The sequence below is a fragment of the Lepidochelys kempii genome, chromosome 14 (genome assembly GCF_965140285.1).
Source record: "Lepidochelys kempii isolate rLepKem1 chromosome 14, rLepKem1.hap1, whole genome shotgun sequence".
Lineage (NCBI taxonomy): Eukaryota > Metazoa > Chordata > Testudines > Cheloniidae > Lepidochelys > Lepidochelys kempii.
The window spans coordinates 31,611,924-31,630,846 of NC_136393.1; the positions used below are offsets into that span (position 1 = coordinate 31,611,924).

The window sequence follows — 18,923 nt, forward strand, 5'->3', positions numbered from 1 at the left end:
GCCAGTAAGAAATAAACAGAAATAAACCTAATCGCGTCTTTCTAAACATTCCTGATCTCTTTACATATCTGGCTTCTTAAATAAGTTGTTCTAGACATGAGCTGATGATTTTCATACCTGGCCTTCAGCTTCTCACAGCATAACTGCTCCCTGTTCCCCCCTTTCCCGGAGAACAACACACAGACAAAGGAAAGTTTTTCCCCCCATTTTAAAAAGTTCTAGCCCTCCCATTGGCTCTTTTGGTTAGGTGCCCACTCCTTTCCTTTTACCTGTGGGCTTGTTAACCCTTTACAGGTAAAGTACGTAGAGAACAGCTCCAAGAGGGATTTTATAGCTAAGTGGCTAGGTGGGTGTCCATAAAAGGAAGCTACTCCGCCAATTCATTTATTACACGCCCCCCAAACCACAGATGGTGTTGGCCAGCCTGGTTTAGGTCAGGTCCACACGGGCTGTGATTTTTCCTGGAGGGTTAGGAAACAGAGTTAATAAGTTACATGCACCTCTAATTTCACTAATAATTATATGAAGAACTAAACAGTATTTTTTTTTTTTACATTTCAAGGACTACAATGACTTAGAATGCAGGGACATTTTTACCTGGCTGATTCTGGGAAACCTTCCCAGGAGAGTGCATCAGCCACTTTGTTAGAGGCTCCTGAAATGAGTTGTATTTCAAAATCAAAGTTTTGAAGAGCTAAACTCCACTGAAGAAGTTTTTTGTTAGTTTCTTTGACTGTGTGAAGCCACTTCAGTGCAGCATGGTCAGCCCATAGGTGGAACCGCCATCCCCAAATGTATGGGAGTAGCTTCTCCAGAGCGTACACAATGGCGTAACATTCTTTTTCTGAGACTGACCAGTGGCTTTCCCTCTCAGAAAGTTTTTTGCTGAGAAACACAACAGGATGGAATTGTTGATCTTGTCCTTCCTGTGTTAAAATTGCTCCTACACAGACACTCAGACACATCTGTGGTTATGACGAACGGTTGGTCATAGTTCGGGGCCTTTAGTACAGGGTTAGTCGTAAGGGCTGGTTAAAGGCTTTCTGACACTGCTCACACCACTGAACTGCATTTGATTGTTTTTTCCTGGTTAGGTCTGTCAGTGGAGTGGCAATTTGGCTGTATTGTGGTATAAATCGTCTGTAATACCCGTCCAAGCCCAAGAAGAATTGGACCTGCTTCTTTGACTTAGGGACAGGCCAATATTGGATAGCATTTACTTTAGCCTGTAGAGGGTTGATAGTTCCTTGACCCACCTGGTGTCCAAGGAACATTACTCTGTTTAGGCCTATTGACACTTCTTGGCCTTAATGGTTAATCCTGCCTCCCTTATGCGCTGGAAGACAGTTTGGAGGTGTTCTGCCAATGAATCTGAGAATATGGCCACATCGTCAAGGTAGGCTACTGCAAATTCCCCAAATCCAGCCAGAAGATTATTTACCAGTCTCTGGAAGGTGGCAGGTGCATTTTGCAGTCCAAAAGGGAGCACATTAAATTCATACAACCCTACATGGGTAATGAAGGCTGACCTTTCCTTGGCGGATTCATCTAGCAGTACGTGCCAGTACCCCTTTGTGACAGGTTTCAGTTGGTCCACCAAGCTGCTGGAGGGCGGTGGGGAGCTACTGACTCACTGACAGGCCTTGGTCACACCTTTCTGTCACTAGGGAATTAGCAGAGGGAGGTGTGCCAGCCAGAGTCAGTGGCGCGCCCCTCAGGCAGGGGGAGCGCCGGCAAGAGTCTGTAGCATGCCCCTCAGGCAGGGGGAGCGCCGGCAAGAGTCTGTGGCACGCCCCTCAGGCAGGGGGAGCGCCGGCAAGAGTCTGTGGCTCACGCTGGCCCGGGTTACTGCCTGGTTCCTCCAGTTCCTCTGGGTACTCGGCAGCTGGAAGTCCTGGTAGCCCCAGTCCTTCCTCCAGATCAGGTTTCTCCTGGCCCAGGGCCTTCCCTGGCTCGGCAGCAGGGTCTGGAGGGAACAGCCAGCAGCCTGTGTCTGTCTCCCTCCCTGGTGCAAATAGTGGGCTAAGGGCTTGGTCTGACCCCGCCCACTCAGGCTGAGAGAGTGGCTGTTTACCGTCTGGTTTGGAGGGAAGCCACCCTGGCTCCCTACACCCTTGGTTAAGTCTAAGCTGGAGATGAACTGGGCACGTCCCAGTTTTTCCAATAGCTCATCTGTGCGTGGCATTGGATAGTTGTCTGGGTGAGTTACAGGATTTAGCTTATGGTAGTCCACACAAAACTGGATTTCCCCATCTGGTTTGGGAACCAGAACCACTGGAGAGGCCCATGGACTCTCAGAGGGGCGGATTACACCCATCTGTAACATGTCCTTGATCTCCCGTTCTATTGCTGTTTTGGCTTGAGGAGCCATCCGGTAGGGTTGGGCTCTAATTGGGCGAGCATCACCTGTGTCAATGGAGTGGTACGCCTGTTCTGTCCGTCCTGGGATGGCTGAAAACATTGGCGTGAAGCTGGTGCACAGCTCCTGGATTTGCTGTTGCTGCTTATGCCCAAGGGTGATGGAAAGGCTCATCTCTTCAAAACCACCGTTGCTTTTCCCTTCATAGTAGACTCCTTCAGGCCACTCAGTGTCATCTCTCTCCTGGGCTGTAAACTGGAGAACCTTGATTTCTCGGGAATAAAAGGGCTTTAGAGAATTAACAAGGTATACTTTAGGTCAGGGGTCTCAAAGTCCCAGCCCGCGAGCCATCTGCGCCCCAAGAACGTCTCTCGAATTTCTCCACATCCTTTTTGTAGTGTGGAGAAAACTGGACACAGTACTCCAGATGAGGCCTCACCAATGTCGAATAGAGGGGAATGATCACGTCCCTCGATCTGCTGGCAATGTCCCTACTTATACATCCCAAAATGCCATTGGCCTTCTTGGCAACAAGGGCACACTGTTGACTCATATCCAGCTTCTCGTCCACTGTCACCCCTAGGTCCTTCTCTGCAGAACTGCTGCCTAGCCGTTCCATCCCTAGTCTGTAGCGGTGCATTGGATTCTTCTGTCCTAAGTGCAGGACTCTGCAGTTGTCCTTGTGGAACCTCATCAGATTTCTTTTGGCCCAATCCTCCAATTTGTCTAGGTCCAGCGTATCTACCACTCCTCCCAGTTTAGTGTCATCTGCAAACTTGCTGAGGGTGCAATCCACACCATCCTCCAGATCATTAATGAAGATATTGAACAAAACCGGCCCCAGGACCGACCCTTGGGGCACTCTGCTAGATACCGGCTGCCAGCTAGACATGGAGCCATTGATCACTACCCGTTGAGCCCGACAATCTAGCCAACTTTCTACCCACCTTGTAGTGCATCCATCCAGCCCATACTTCTTTAATTTGCTGACAGGAATACTGTGGGAGACCTGTGTCAAAAGCTTTGCTAAAGTCGAGGAATAACACGTCCACTGCTTTCCCTTCATCAACAGAACCAGTTATCACACCAACAAACTCACAGAACTGAAACATTGCCAGGTGTCTGGCAAATACTTAAAACTCTCTGGCAGGCGAAGAATTGTACAAAGTTGTATGACAGTTTTATTATTTCTAAGAAATTCGAAATAAAAATACAATATAAATGTTTTCTTTTCTGAACACCATCTTCAGTGACATTATTGGCCCGCTAGGAGAATTTGAGGACTGGCACTGGCCCTGAGGTAAATTGAGTTTGGGACCCCTGCTTTAGGTTTTAGGATAGGGGCTGGGAACACTATGAGGTAATTAACAGCTCCCAGGCACTCTTGGACCGTAAATACCCCCTCCCACGACACTTCCATCTTATTGGCCTGGAGCGGTTTCAGGACCATGACTTGGTCACCTACTTTGAAGGAACACTCTCTGGCATGTTTATCATACCAGGCCTTTTGCTCTTGTTGAGCATCCCGTAAGTTTTCTCGAGCAAGGGCTGGAGTGTCTTTGAGGGTGTTTTGCAGGTTGGTTGCAAAGTCCAAAATGTTAGTTCCTGGAGAAGATGTAACCCCCTCCCATTGCTGTTTCACCAAGTGTAATGGCCACTTAACTTCATGGCCACAAACGAGTTCAAAGGGTGAAAACCCCAAACTGGGATGTGGTACAGCCCTGTAGGCAAAGAGTAACTGCTGCTACACTAGGTCCCAATCATTGGAGTGCTCATTCATGAATTTACATATCATGGCCCCCAAAGTCCCATTAAACTTCTCCACTAGGCCATTTGTTTGATGGTGGTAAGGGGTGGCAACCAAGTGGTTTACTCCATGAGCTTCCCAAAGATGTTTCATGATCCCTGCCAGAAAGTTAGTTCCCAAATCCATAAGGATGTCTGAGAGCCGACCTACCCTGGCAAAAATTTTTTCCAATGCCTGCCTTATGCTTTTAGCCCTGGTGTTGCTTAGAGCTACTGCTTCCAGCCATCGGGTCGCAAAATCCATGAAGGTCAGTATGTATAGCTTTCCTCTGGATGTCTTCTTAGGGAAAGGACCCAGAATATCTACAGCTACATGCTGAAATGGATGGGGAATTATGAATTATGATCATATATTTCTCCTGAATTATGGGGAGAGGCTGAAGAGAGGCCTTAGAATCATAGAATCATAGAATATCAGGGTTGGAAGGGACCCCAGAAGGTCATCTAGTCCAACCCCCTGCTCAAAGCAGGACCAATTCCCAGTTAAATCATCCCAGCCAGGGCTTTGTCAAGCCTGACCTTAAAAACCTCTAAGGAAGGAGATTCTACCACCTCCCTAGGTAACGCATTCCAGTGTTTCACCACCCTCTTAGTGAAAAAGTTTTTCCTAATATCCAATCTAAACCTCCCCCACTGCAACTTGAGACCATTACTCCTCGTTCTGTCATCTGCTACCATTGAGAACAGTCTAGAGCCATCCTCTTTGGAACCCCCTTTCAGGTAGTTGAAAGCAGCTATCAAATCCCCCCTCATTCTTCTCTTCTGCAGGCTAAACAATCCCAGCTCCCTCAGCCTCTCCTCATAACTCATGTGTTCCAGTCCCCTAATCATTTTTGTTGCCCTTCGCTGGACTCTCTCCAATTTATCCACATCCTTCTTGAAGTGTGGGGCCCAAAACTGGACACAGTACTCCAGATGAGGCCTCACCAATGTCGAATAGAGGGGAACGATCACGTCCCTCGATCTGCTCGCTATGCCCCTACTTATACATCCCAAAATGCCATTGGCCTTCTTGGCAACAAGGGCACACTGCTGACTCATATCCAGCTTCTCGTCCACTGTCACCCCTAGGTCCTTTTCTGCAGAACTGCTGCCTAGCCATTCGGTCCCTAGTCTGTAGCTGTGCATTGGGTTCTTCCGTCCTAAGTGCAGGACCCTGCACTTATCCTTATTGAACCTCATCAGATTCCTTTTGGCCCAATCTTCCAATTGGTCTAGGTCCTTCTGTATCCTATCCCTCCCCTCCAGCGTATCTACCACTCCTCCCAGTTTAGTATCATCCGCAAATTTGCTGAGAGTGCAATCCACACCATCCTCCAGATCATTTATGAAGATATTGAATAAAACCGGCCCCAGGACCGACCCTTGGGGCACTCCACTTGATACCGGCTGCCAACTAGACATGGAGCCATTGATCACTACCCGTTGAGCCCGACAATTTAGCCAGCTTTCTACCCACCTTATAGTGCATTCATCCAGCCCATACTTCCTTAACTTGCTGACAAGAATACTATGGGAGACCGTGTCAAAAGCTTTGCTAAAGTCAAGAAACAAGAGTCAAGAGCCTTGACCTGGTCTTGGGGCTTTCCCAGCCTCTAGTACACCTCACAAGACCGGACATAGGTAGAAACATCCTTGCCCATTCCCTCACAGTGAAATGACTTCCCCAAATGGTCTTTGGTCTTGTTCACCCCAGGATGGGCACTAGGGTGATCATGGGCTAAGCTCAAGAGCTTTTTCCTAAACTTACTTGGAACTACCAACTGTCTCTGAGGATGCCAGTTCTCCTTGTTCCCACCAGAAAGGGTTTCCTTGTACAAGAGTCCTCCTTTTACAATAAACCTGGACCTACTGGAAGAGCTGAGAGGTGGTGGGTCACTCCGTGCCACTGTCCAAGCTCCCTTGAGGCTTTCATCTGCTTCCTGCTTTGCCTGGAACTGCTCCATTGATGCTGGAGACATTAGTTCCTTGCTGGGTTGTGGACTTGGGCTTGGTCCCACTAGAAGCGATACAGGTGACGGGGGTGTCTCCACTGACTGTGAACCACTCTCCACTAGTGCACTGGGTTGTATTTCAGGCTCCAGTTGAGCTTCTTGCGCCAATGTAGCTGCTGCTGCAGGTGTAGGCTCTGTGGCGCCCTTTGGTGCTGACTCCTCTGACTTTGGTGGGGTTGCAAGTACAGGCTCTGGTGCTGACTGCTCCGCCAGTTCCGATCTTTAGGCTGGTTCTGACTGGGTCCCAGGAACTGGATCTACAACTGTTGTCATAGCCCTGGTCTACACTAGGACTTTAGGTCGAATTTAGCAGCGTTAAATCGATGTAAACCTGCACCCGTCCACACAATGAAGCCCTTTATTTCGACTTAAAGGGCTCTTAAAATCGATTTCCTTACTCCACCCCTGACAAGTGGATTAGCGCTTAAATCGACCTTGCCGGCTCGAATTTGGGGTACTGTGGACACAGTTCGATGGTATTGGCCTCCGGCAGCTATCCCAGAGTGCTCCATTGTGACCGCTCTGGACAGCACCCTCAACTCAGATGCACTGGCCCGGTAGACAGGGAAAGAACTGCGAACTTTTGAATCTCATTTCCTGTTTGGCCAGCATGGCAAGCTGCAGGTGACCATGCAGAGCTCATCAGCACAGGTGACCATGATGGAGTCCCAGAATCGCAAAAGAGCTCCAGCATGGACCGAACGGGAGGTACGGGATCTGATCGCTGTTTGGGGAGAGGAATCCGTGCTATCAGAACTCCGTTCCAGTTTTCGAAATGCCAAAACCTTTGTCAAAATCTCCCAGGGCATGAAGGACAGAGGCCATAACAGGGACCAGAAGCAGTGCCGCGTGAAAATTAAGGAGCTGAGGCAAGCCTACCAGAAAACCAGACAGGCGAACGGCCGCTCCGGGTCAGAGCCCCAAACATGCCGCTTCTATGATGAGCTGCATGCCATTTTAGGGGGTTCAGCCACCATTACCCCAGCCGTGTTGTTTGACTCCTTCAATGGAGATGGAGGCAATACGGAAGCAGGTTTTGGGGACGAAGAAGATGATGATGATGATGAGGTTGTAGATAGCTCACAGCAAGCAAGCGGAGAAACCAGTTTTCCCGACAGCCAGGAACTGTTTCTCACCCTGGACGTAGAGCCAGTACCCCCCGAACCCACCCAAGGCTGCCTCCTGGACCCAGCAGGTGGAGAAGGGACCTCTGGTGAGTGTACCTTTTAAAATACTATACATGGTTTAAAAGCAAGCATGTGAAAGGATTACTTTGCCCTGGCATTCGCGGTTCTCCTAGATGTACTCCTAAAGCCTTTGTAAAAGGTTTCTGGGGAGGGCAGCCTTATTGCGTCCTTCATGGTAGGACACTTTACCACTCCAGGCCAGTAACACGTACTCGGGAATCATTCTAGAACAAAGCATTGCAGTGTATGTTTGCTGGCATTCAAACAACATCCGTTCTTTATCTCTCTGTGTTATCCTCAGGAGAGTGAGATATAATTCATGGTCACCTGGTTGAAATAGAGTGCTTTTCTTCAGGGGACACTCAGAGAAGCCCGTTCCTGCTGGGCTGTTTGCCTGTGGCTGAACAGAAATGTTCCCCGCTGTTAGCCACGGGGAGGGGGGAGGGCTGAGGGGGTAGCCACGCGGTGGGGGGAGGCAAAATGCGACCTTGTAACAAAAGCACATGTGCTATGTATGTAATGTTAACAGCAAGGATTACCCTGAAAGACTGTAGCCACTGTTTTATAAAATGTGTCTTTTTAAACACCACTGTCCCTTTTTTTTTTCTCCACCAGCTGCATGTGTTTCAATGATCACAGGATCTTCTCCTTCCCAGAGGCTAGTGAAGCTTAGAAAGAAAAAAAATGCACTCGCGATGAAATGTTCTCCGAGCTCATGCTGTCCTCCCACACTGACAGAGCACAGACGAATGCGTGGAGGCAAATAATGTCAGAGTGCAGGAAAGCACAAAATGACCGGGAGGGGAGGTGGCGGGCTGAAGAGAGTAAGTGGCGGGCTGAAGAGAGGGCTGAAGCTCAAATGTGGCGGCAGCGTGATGAGAGGAGGCAGGATTCAATGCTGAGGCTGCTGGAGGACCAAACCAGTATGCTCCAGTGTATGGTTGAGCTGCAGCAAAGGCAGCTGGAGCACAGACTGCCACTACAGCCTCTGTGTAACCAACCACCCTCCTCCCCAAGTTCCATAGCCTCCACATCCAGACGCCCAAGAACGCGGTGGGGGGGCCTCCGGCCAACTAGCCACTCCACCACAGAGGATTGCCCCCCCCCAAAAGGCTGTCATTCAATAAATTTTAAAGTTGTAAACTTTTAAAGTGCTGTGTGGCATTTTCCTTCCCTCCTCCATCACCCCTCCTGGGCTACCTTGGTAGTCATCCCCCTATTTGTGTGATGAATGAATAAAAAATGCATGAATGTGAAGCAACAATGACTTTATTGACTCTGCAAGCGGTGATTGAAGGGAGGAGGGGCAGGTGGTTAGCTTACAGGGAAGTAGAGTGAACCAAGGGGCGGGGGGTTTCATCAAGGAGAAACAAAGAGAACTTTCACACCGTAGCCTGGCCAGTCATGAAACTGGTTTTCAAAGCTTCTCTGATGCGTACCGCGCCCTCCTGTGCTCTTCTAACCGCCCTGGTGTCTGGCTGCGCGTAACCAACAGCCAGGCGATTTGCCTCAACCTCCCACCCCGCCATAAACGTCTCCCCCTTACTCTCACAGATATTGTGGAGCACACAGCAAGCAGTAATAACAGTGGGAATATTGGTTTCGCTGAGGTCTAAGCGAGTCAGTAAACTGCGCAAGCGTGCCTTTAAACGTCCAAATGCACATTCTACCGCCATTCTGCACTTGCTCAGCCTGTAGTTGAACAGCTCCTGACTACTGTCCAGGCTGCCTGTGTACGGCTTCATGAGCCATGGCATTAAGGGGTAGGCTGGGTCCCCAAGGGTACATATAGGCATTTCAACATCCCCAACAGTTATTTTCTGGTCTGGGAATAAAGTCCCTTCCTGCAGCTTTTGAAACAGACCAGAGTTCCTGAAGATGCGAGCGTCATGGACCTTTCCCGGCCATCCCACGATAATGTTGGTGAAACGTCCCTTGTGATCCACCAGAGCTTGCAGCACTATCGAAAAGTACCCCTTGCGGTTTAAGTACTCGCCGGCTTGGTGCTCCGGTGCCAAGATAGGGATATAGGTTCCGTCTATGGCCCCACCACAGTTAGGAAATCCCATTGCAGCAAAGCCATCCACTATGACCTGCACATTTCCCAGGGTCACTACCCTTGATATCAGCAGATCTTTGATTGCGTGGGCTACTTGCATCACAGCAGCCCCCACAGTAGATTTGCCCACTCCAAATTGATTCCCAACTGACAAGTAGCTGTCTGGCGTTGCAAGCTTGCACAGGGCTATCGCCACTCGCTTCTCAACTGTGAGGGTTGCTCTCATCTTGGTATTCATGCGCCTCAGGGCAGGGGAAAGCAAGTCACAAAGTTCTATGAAAGTGCCCTTACGCATGCGAAAGTTTTGCAGCCACTGGGAATCGTCCCAGACCTGCAACAGTATGCGGTCCCACCAGTCTGTGCTTGTTTCCCGAGCCCAGAATCGGCGTTCCACAGCATGAACCTGCCCCATTAGCACCATGATGCATGCATTGGCAGGGCCCATGCTTTCAGAGAAATCTGTGTCCATGTCCTGATCACTCACGTGACCGCGCTGACGTCGCCTCCTCGCCCGGTATCGCTTTGCCAGGTTCCGGTGCTGCATATACTGCTGGATAATGCGTGTGGTGTTTAATGTGCTCCTAATTGCCAAAGTGAGCTGAGCGGCCTCCATGCTTGCCTTGGTATGGCTTCCGCACAGAAAAAAGGCGTGGAACGATTGTCTGCCGTTGCTCTGACGGAGGGAGGGGCGACTGACGACACGGCTTACAGGGTTGGCTTCAGGGAGCTAAAATCAACAAAGGGGGTGTCTTTACATCAAAGAGTATTTCAGGCAGGACTTCACGGAGGGTTCCAATAAGAAATGGTGCACCTAAGTTATCGTTCTTATTGGAACAAGGAGGTTAGCCTGGCCTCTGATTGTTACATGGCTAGATTTACCTCGTTGCACCTTCTCTGTGAGTGACTGCAGTGTGACCTAGAGGAATGAGTCCCCTAGACAGGGGAGGGGGGGAAGCAAATGAGTACAAAACAAATCTGGTCTATTTCTTGTTTTGATCCACTCCATCTATCTTTTACATCTTTGGCTGGCAGCAGACGGTGCAGAAGGACTGCATGCCATCCACATCTCATGGCTGCTCGGCAGAAGATGGTACAGTATGACTGCTAGCCATCCTCATCTCTTGCCTGCCCAGCAGAAGATGGTACAATACGACTGCTAGCAATCCTCATCTCTTGCCTGCCTGGCAGAAGATGGCACAGTACGACTGCTAGCAATCCGTATCGCCTGCCTGCTCACCATAAGACGGTTCAATAGGACTGACTGCAGGACTAAAGAGAATGACCTGGTCAAGTCACTCTAAATTAAGTCCCTGCGCCCATGTCTGTCCAGGCGTTCCCAGCCGACGTGGCCAGGAGCACCTCGGACATGACGATGACGGCTACCAGTCGTACTGTACCGTCTGCTGCCACAAAGCAAGGGGTTGCTGCTGCTACTGTGTAGCAAAGCCGTACCGCATCTGCCAGCACCCAGAAGACATAGGGTGATGGTTACCTGAGCGGGCTCAATGCTTGCCATGGTATGGCGTCTGCACAGGTAACTCAGGAAAAAAGGCGCGAAACGATTGTCTGCCCTTGCTTTCACGGAGGGAGGGAGGGAACGGGGGCCTGACGATATGTACCCAGAACCACCCACGACAATGTTTTAGCCCCATCAGGCATTGGGATCTCAACCCAGAATTCCAATGGGCAGCGGAGACTGCGGGAACTGTGGGATAGCTACCCACAGTGCAACGCTCCAGAAGTCGACTCTAGCCTCGGTACTGTGGAAGCACTCCCCCGAGTTAATGCACTTAATGCACTTAGAGCATTTTCTGTGGGGACACACACACTCGAATATATAAAACCGATTTCTAAAAAACCAACTTCTATAAATTCAACCTTATTCTGTAGTGTAGACATACCCAGAGACTCTGCTCTGGGGTCTGGTTTTCCCACCTCTGGCTGGGTCCCTGTAGGAGGCTCAGAAATGGAGTTAGGTGTGGAGGCCTGTTTAGCCTGGCTGCGGATTACCATCCCCACCTGTTTTGTTCACCTCACATGATTTGCTAAGTCTTCTCCCAGCAGCATGGGAATGGGATAATCATCATAGTCCATATTCCTGACAAGCCCTTGTACTGGACAGGCAACCTGGCTGTACGCAAGTTAAAAGAGTTGGCCTTAAAGGGTTCCACCGTCACCTGGGCCTCTGGGTCAATCAATTTGGGGTCCACCAGGGATTGGTGGATAGCTGACACCTGTGCTCCAGTTTCTCTCCACGCAGTAATCTTCCTCCCTCCCACACTCATAGTTTACCTTTGCTCTGGGGGTATGTGCGAGGCATCTCGGCCTAAAGGCTGTCAGTGGGACCCCATGGTGATGAGTTGCAGTTGGCTGGTGCTCTTGGGATAGTTGGCCTTCACATGCCTCAGCTCATTACATTTAAAGCATCATGCAGCTGACTGTGTGCTGGGGCGAGGTGGGTGGTTGGAGAGTGGGGTGGTGGGAGGAGAGGGCATCTTGGGTCTCCCTGGCTGTGTGGAGGGCTCCTCCTTGTGAGGTGGGGCTTTGGGCTGACCCCAATGATGGGGTGTTGTCTTGGGTTGCCCCTTCTGGTATCTGCACCAACTGCTACTAGCTTTCTTCTTCTCCACCACCTCCATCCATTTGGCTCCAATCTTCCCGGCATTGATTACAGTTTTGGGCTTCCTATCTAGGAGCAGGAAAGGAGCAGTGAGGGCCGGGAGGGGAAAGCCCAGAACTGCTGGGTGTAGGGTCCCTGGACTGGAACCTGGAGTAGAGGATGGGCCCGGGTTCCCCCACCAGTCACCATGGGCATGGCATAGACCAAGTGTGGGTCAGTGAATGGGAGGACTGCCTGGGTCACTGTAGTAGTGACAGAGAATTGAAGGGGACTATACCCAGGAAGGGGGGAAATGCTGAGTGACCTAGCCCAGAGGGTTGAATCACGAAGAAGAGGCTGTGCTTCCTGGAATGAGAGAAGGGCTGCAGACCTGAGAGAGCCACTGAGGGATGGCGTGCAACCACTGAAAGGGGCACCAGTCTGACCAAGCAAATCCCCAGAACTGCCAGGAGGCGGTGCCCTCCAGTGGTGAGTACAGCAGCCCCCATCACAGGGACACTTAATCCAATCCAACATGTAATCCAATATTTGGATTAAATATGACAGGCATTTCTGGAAAACAACTCTTTTCAAAGATGTTATGAAATCATGTTAAACTAACATTTATTTTTTAAAAAGAGACTTATTTGGAAGTGCAAAATGTATGAAAAGAAGCTGAATGTTAGCTGGATGTGGCTAGAGCCATCAATAACAAATCATCAAATTACTAAAATTAGCTAAATAAATAACAGTGGCCACAATCTTGCAAAAGGGTCAGAGTGGGTCATTAATTATATACCTAGCTTTCATCATCCTGTTCATCAGTGGCTCTCAAAGTACTTTACAGAAGGAGTCAGTATCATTAGCCCCATTTTGAGGGGGGAAACTGAGGCACAGAGTGGGGCAGTGACATGCCCGAGGGCACCCAGCAGCAGAGCCAGGAATAGAACCCATTTGTCTTGAGTCTTAACCCACAGTTCCCTAAAAAGAGGGAGAGGGTGCTGTTAGGTTATCTACAAGTAGGTTTAGAAAGATTAGATTTTTATCAGTTAACATCTGTAAACGTCAATTTCACCGTACAGGCAAACCCACAAAAAATATTTCCATCGATAATCCAAATTAACAAATAGGCAAACTAAGAAAAATGCTGCCTGAGAACTTATTAGAGTTTGATTTATAGATATTTACTTTGTCTAGATTTTGACATGTGCTGCTGACAATTTTTAGTTTGAACAGTTATGAAGCTTTAACATTTTGAATTTCAGCACCTACTGTCACCACATAATTGCCTGATTCCACGATTGCCCGCCCCTCCTCCAATAATTTCCCGCAGCTAGGACAATTTAAATCAATAAAAATAAAAAGCTTTAAAATAAACATAGATACTATCTGCAAAAAACTATAATAAAATAAAAATCGAAGTCTGCCAAGCCTATTTACCTGGCAGTGTGGAAGTGCGCCTATAAAGACTCAGGATCTAAGACTAAGACCTCTTAGACTTGATGTGCCTGATGAAACAAACACATCTCTGTTCTCACTTTAATATTGAGATCTACTTCTCACTCTGGAATCTGAGGGGGCCCCAGGGCTTGTCTCTGTGGGTGTGGGAGGGAGCGGTAATGGGGTCAGATTATTAAATGAATTAGCCTCCCCCCACCCACTGTTTCCTCTCCCCTAACTGCGCAAATGGATAAATATGCTACATCTCATGCTGCCTCTCCTCTCCCGCCCCATTCTTCTCCGTTTTTTATTTTTCCTCTTCTTCCCCTTCCTGATGCTCCCTCCCCGCCCGCACAGAAAAAGGGGACCCGCCCTGGGGCCTGATCATAGCGCCCTTGTAGTCCCCTTTCTAGCTAACCCGTACAGCCTACCACGGTTTTACCCCTAAGCAGTTCCCAACAGGAAGCACTTGCTTCCTTGCAGCTCAGCTCCGACCCTAGATACATCCACAAGGGAGCAGATTTCTAAAGGGAGCTGAGGTTCCTGGGGGGCCCTTTGTGCAGAGTCACTTTCCTATCCGTTCCCAGCACTTTCTCTATTACCAGAAGTCCCCAGTTGAGGGGTCAATGCTCCGGCAGAGCCCAGAATTACCTTCAAAACCTGCTTCCCGTCTGCATTCTCTACTTTGCTGTTAGTGAGCAGGCTCCGGTGAGCTGAGGATGCTCAGTAACAGCTGCTGAAGCCTCTGCCCTCACTCTGCCCTTATTATCATGGAACTCTGCTTCCTGCTATAAACAAGGGCTAAACGGAGAAGAGGGGGCAAGCTGGAAGGGTTGCCAACCCTCCAGGATTGTCCGGGACTCTCCAGGAATTAAAGATTACTCTTTAATTAAAGAGTAGGTCATGTGATGAAACCTCCAGGAATACAGTAGAAACTCAGAGTTACGAACCCCTCAGGAACCGTCTGTTCATAACTCTGAAACGTTCATAACTCTGAATGAAACGTTTCAGAGTAACAGCCGTGTTAGTCTGTATTCGCAAAAAGAAAAGGAGTACTTGTGGCACCTTAGAGACTAACCAATTTATTTGAGCATGAGCTTTCGTGAGCTACAGCTCACTTCATCGGATGCATACCGTGGAAACTGCAGCAGACTTTATATACACACAGAGAATATGAAACAATACCTCCTCCCAGCCCACTGTCCTGCTGGTAATAGCTTATCTAAAGTGATCATCAGGTTGGGCCATTTCCAGTACAAATCCAGGTTTTCTCACCCTCCACCCCCCCACACAAATTCACTCTCCTGCTGGTGATAGCCCATCCAAAGTGACAACTCTTTGTGAATTGTGTGGGGGGGTGGAGGGTGAGAAAACCTGGATTTGTACTAAAGAGTTGTCACTTTGGATGGGCTATCACCAGCAGGAGAGTGAATTTGTGTGGGGGGGTGGAGGGTGAGAAAACCTGGATTTGTACTGGAAATGGCCCAACCTGATGATCACTTTAGATAAGCTATTACCAGCAGGACAGTGGGCTGGGAGGAGGTATTGTTTCATATTCTCTGTGTGTATATAAAGTCTGCTGCAGTTTCCACGGTATGCATCCGATGAAGTGAGCTGTAGCTCACGAAAGCTCATGCTCAAATAAATTGGTTAGTCTCTAAGGTGCCACAAGTACTCCTTTTCTTTTTTCTGAATGAAACATTATGGTTGTTCTTTCCAAAGTTTATAACTGAACATGGACTTAATACAGTTTTCAAACTTTACTCTGCAGAAGACAAATTCTTTTTACCATCTTAATTTAAATGAAACAAGCACAGAAAGTTTCTTTACCGTGTTAATTTTTAAAAAAACTTTCCCTTAATTTTTTTAGTACATAAGAACGGCCAAAGGTCCACCTAGTCCAGTATCCAGTCTTCCAACAGTGGCCAATCCCAGGTGTCCCAGAAGGAATGAAGGGAACAGGTGCCCATTCCCAGCTTCTGGCAAACAGAGTCTAGGGACACCATCCCTGCCCATCCTGGCTAGTAGTTTATGTTTAACAGAGTATTGTACTGTATTTGCTTTTGGGGAGGATTCTGCTGCTGCCTGATCATGTAATTTCAGTTCCAAATGCGGTGTGGGGTTGGCCAGTCAGTTCATAACTCTGACATTCTACTGTATGTCCAGCCAAAATTGGTCACGCTACCACTTGGAGGGGTAGGATCAGCGGAATTTATGCAGGGGGCAAAATGTATTGGGAGGAGGGTGAAACAGGTGGCAGGAGCGGAGGAGAGGGTCAGACAGGTTAAATTGGGGACAGAGTGCAGGAGGTGGAGTTCAGAAAGCCAGGGGGAGGGAGATGCACTGGTAGACAGTGCCAGAGGGTGAAACCTCAGGATAAGGAGAAGCAGAGGAGATGAAAGTTACAAAAGCCAATCTAATGATTTTTTGATGAAGCTGCCTCATAATATTTGCGTTTTGAACATTTGGGGTTGGCAATACTGCCACAGATTTGGTGATCTGTCTGCAGTGGTTGCCGAGATAGGGTGTAGGTGGCAGAGGGGCTTATGTTCCTCACTGGATTGTTCATCTCAGCCTCCCCTCTCCGGCAGGGCTGTGGTGTTAAAGGTGCAGAGTACCCCAATGCCTAGACAAGACAGTGCTTCTTGATCTGTAACAATGTCTTGAGCTGTCAAAGGAGATTTGATTCAGTGAAATATTTGACTCAGCCTCCTAAATTTGTTCATATGCTACTGGAGTTTAAAATTCCTTGCCAGTTTAGAAAGGTGTATGTCTGCACAAGGCCTCATTGCAGCTCACAAGTGGGTCTTATTCTGCTATTTTGATTGCCTAAATGGCACGCAACCTCCTGTAATCTACAGTAAATGTAGTTTCACTCCTCCATTTATTTATTTTTAGAATGGTATTTTCATTACTCTTATTTTTCTTGTCATGCCATCATTTACCTTGGTTACCATTGTGCTAACCATGCTACAGTATATGTATAGTTTTATAGTAAATAATCACAGAAAACAATAACTGATGCTAGTAGCTAAGCCTTCACATCACATAATGGTTTCTAGTACAACATTGCCTATGCTCTTATTGTGATTTTTTTTAATGTACAATTTTGATTTCAAAATGTTTGTTCTTCCAGTAGCAAGTTTTTTTTTCTTTGCTATCTTATGACTTCAAGGCTGCCACCAAAAAGTTCTTCCATTTCTTTTGACCCACCAAGGAGGACTGCCTTTCTCAGCTATTATTTTGCCTCTCTCTCTCCAGCACCTTAGGGCTTGTCTCTGCTAGAAAGTTTGACCAGTTATACAAGTGTATCTATACCAAAAAAATTCCCCATATGGACACTCTTATTACAATATAAGAGTGCCTTTCTTTGGATTAGTTTAATCTAGGACTGTCGATTAACTGAAGTTAACTCACACTATTAACTCAAAAAAATTAATCGTGATTAATCACAATTTTAATCACACTGTTAAACAATAGAAAACCAATTGAAATGTATTAAATATTTGGGATGTTTTTCTACATTTTCAAATATTTGATTTCAATTTACAATACAGAATACAAAGTGTATAGGGCTCACTTTATATTTTTATTACAAATATTTGCACTGTAAAAATGATAAACAGAGGAAATAGTATTTTTCAATTCACCTCACACAAGTATGTACTGTAATCTCTATCGTGAAAGTGCAACTTACAAATGTAGATTTTTTTTGTTACATAACTGCACTCAAAAACAAAACAACAAAACAATGTAAAACGTTAGTGCCTACAAGTCCACTCAGTCCTACTTCTTGTTCAGCTAATCATTAAGACAAACAAGTTTGTTTACATTTGCAGAAGATAATGTTGCCCACGTCTTATTTACATTGTGACCTGAAAGTGAGAACAGGTGTTCGCATGGCACCATTGTAGCAGACATTGCTAGGTATTTATGTGCCAGATATGCTAAACATTTGTATGCACCTTCATGCTTTGGCTACCATTCCAGAGGCCATGCTTCCATGCCAATGATGCTCGTAAAAAAAAAATGCATTAATTAAATTTGTGACTGAACTCCTTGGGGGAGAATTGTATGTCTCCTGCTCTGTTTTATCTGCATTCTGCCATATATTTTATGTTATGGCAGTCTTGGATGACGACCCAGCACATGTTGTTCGATTTAAGAACACTTTCACTGCAGATCTGACAAAATGCAAAGAAGGTACCATTGTGAGATTTCTAAAGATAGCTACACCACTTGACCCAAGTTTTAAGAATCTTAAGTGCCTTCCAAAATCTGAGAGGGACGAGGTGTGGAGCATGTATGCAGAAGTCATAAAAGAGCAACACTCCGATGCAGAAACTACAAAACCCGAACCACCAAAAAAGAAAATCTATCTTTTGTTGGTGGCATCTGACTCAGATGATGAAAATGAACGTGCATCAGTCCACACTGCTTTGGATTGTTATTGAGCAGAACCCTTCATCAGCATGGAATGGTGGGCGAAGCATGAAGGGACATATGAATCTTTACCATATCTGGCACGTAAATAGCTTGTGACTCTGGCTACAACAGTGGCATGCGAATGCCTGTTCTCATTTTCAGGTGAGATTGTAAACAAGAAGTAGGCAGCATTATCTCCTGCAAATGTAAACTAACTTGTTTGTCTGTGGGTATATCTACACTACGGAATAAGGTCGAATTTATAGAAGTTGGTTTTTTAGAAATCGGTTTTATATATTCGAGTGTGTGTGTCCCCACAGAAAATGCTCTAAGTGCATTAAGTGCATTAACTCGGCGGAGTGCTTCCACAGTACCGAGGCTAGAGACGACTTCTGGAGCATTGCACCGTGGATAGCTATCCCACAGTTCCCGCAGTCTCCGCTGCCCATTGGAATTCTGGGTTGAGATCCCAATGCCTGATGGGGCTAAAACATTGTCGCAGGTGGTTCTGGGTACATATCGTCAGGCCCCCGTTCCCTCCCTCCCTTCATGAAAGCAAGGGCAGACAATCGTTTCGCGCCTTTTTTCCTGAGTTACCTGTGCAGACTCCATACCACGGCAAGCATGGAGCCCATCTCAGGTAACTGTCACCCTATGTCTCCTGGGTGCTGGCAGACGCGGTACGGCATTGCTACACAGTAGCAGTAACCCATTGCCTTTTGACAGCAGACGGTGCAATACGACTGGTAGCCGTCCTCGTCGTGTCCGAGGTGCTCCTGGCCATGTCGGCTGGGAGCGCCTGGTCAGACATGGGCACAGGGACTAAATTTGGAGTGACTTGACCAGGTCATTCTCTTTAGTCCTGCAGTCAGTCCTATTGAACCGTCTTATGGTGAGCAGGCAGGCGATACGGATTGCTAGCAGTCGTACTGTACCATCTTCTGCCAGGCAGGCAAGAGATGAGGATGGCTAGCAGTCGTATTGTACCATCTTCTGCCGAGCAGCCATGAGATGTGGATGGCATGCAGTCCTTCTGCACCGTCTGCTGCCAGCC

At 47.7% G+C, this 18,923-nt stretch overlaps 1 protein-coding gene across 1 annotated transcript in view; it reads right to left on the reverse strand.

Moving 5' to 3' along the window:
* The window catches only part of LOC140898115 (uncharacterized), a 56,112-nt gene extending 41,967 nt beyond the window's left edge, over nt 1-14,145 (reverse strand). The window contains exon 1 of the mRNA XM_078848824.1: nt 14,096-14,145. The gene's annotated coding sequence lies outside the window, so the exon portion shown is untranslated. The remainder of the gene's footprint in view (nt 1-14,095) is intronic.
* Between the last annotated feature and the right edge of the window lie 4,778 nt (nt 14,146-18,923).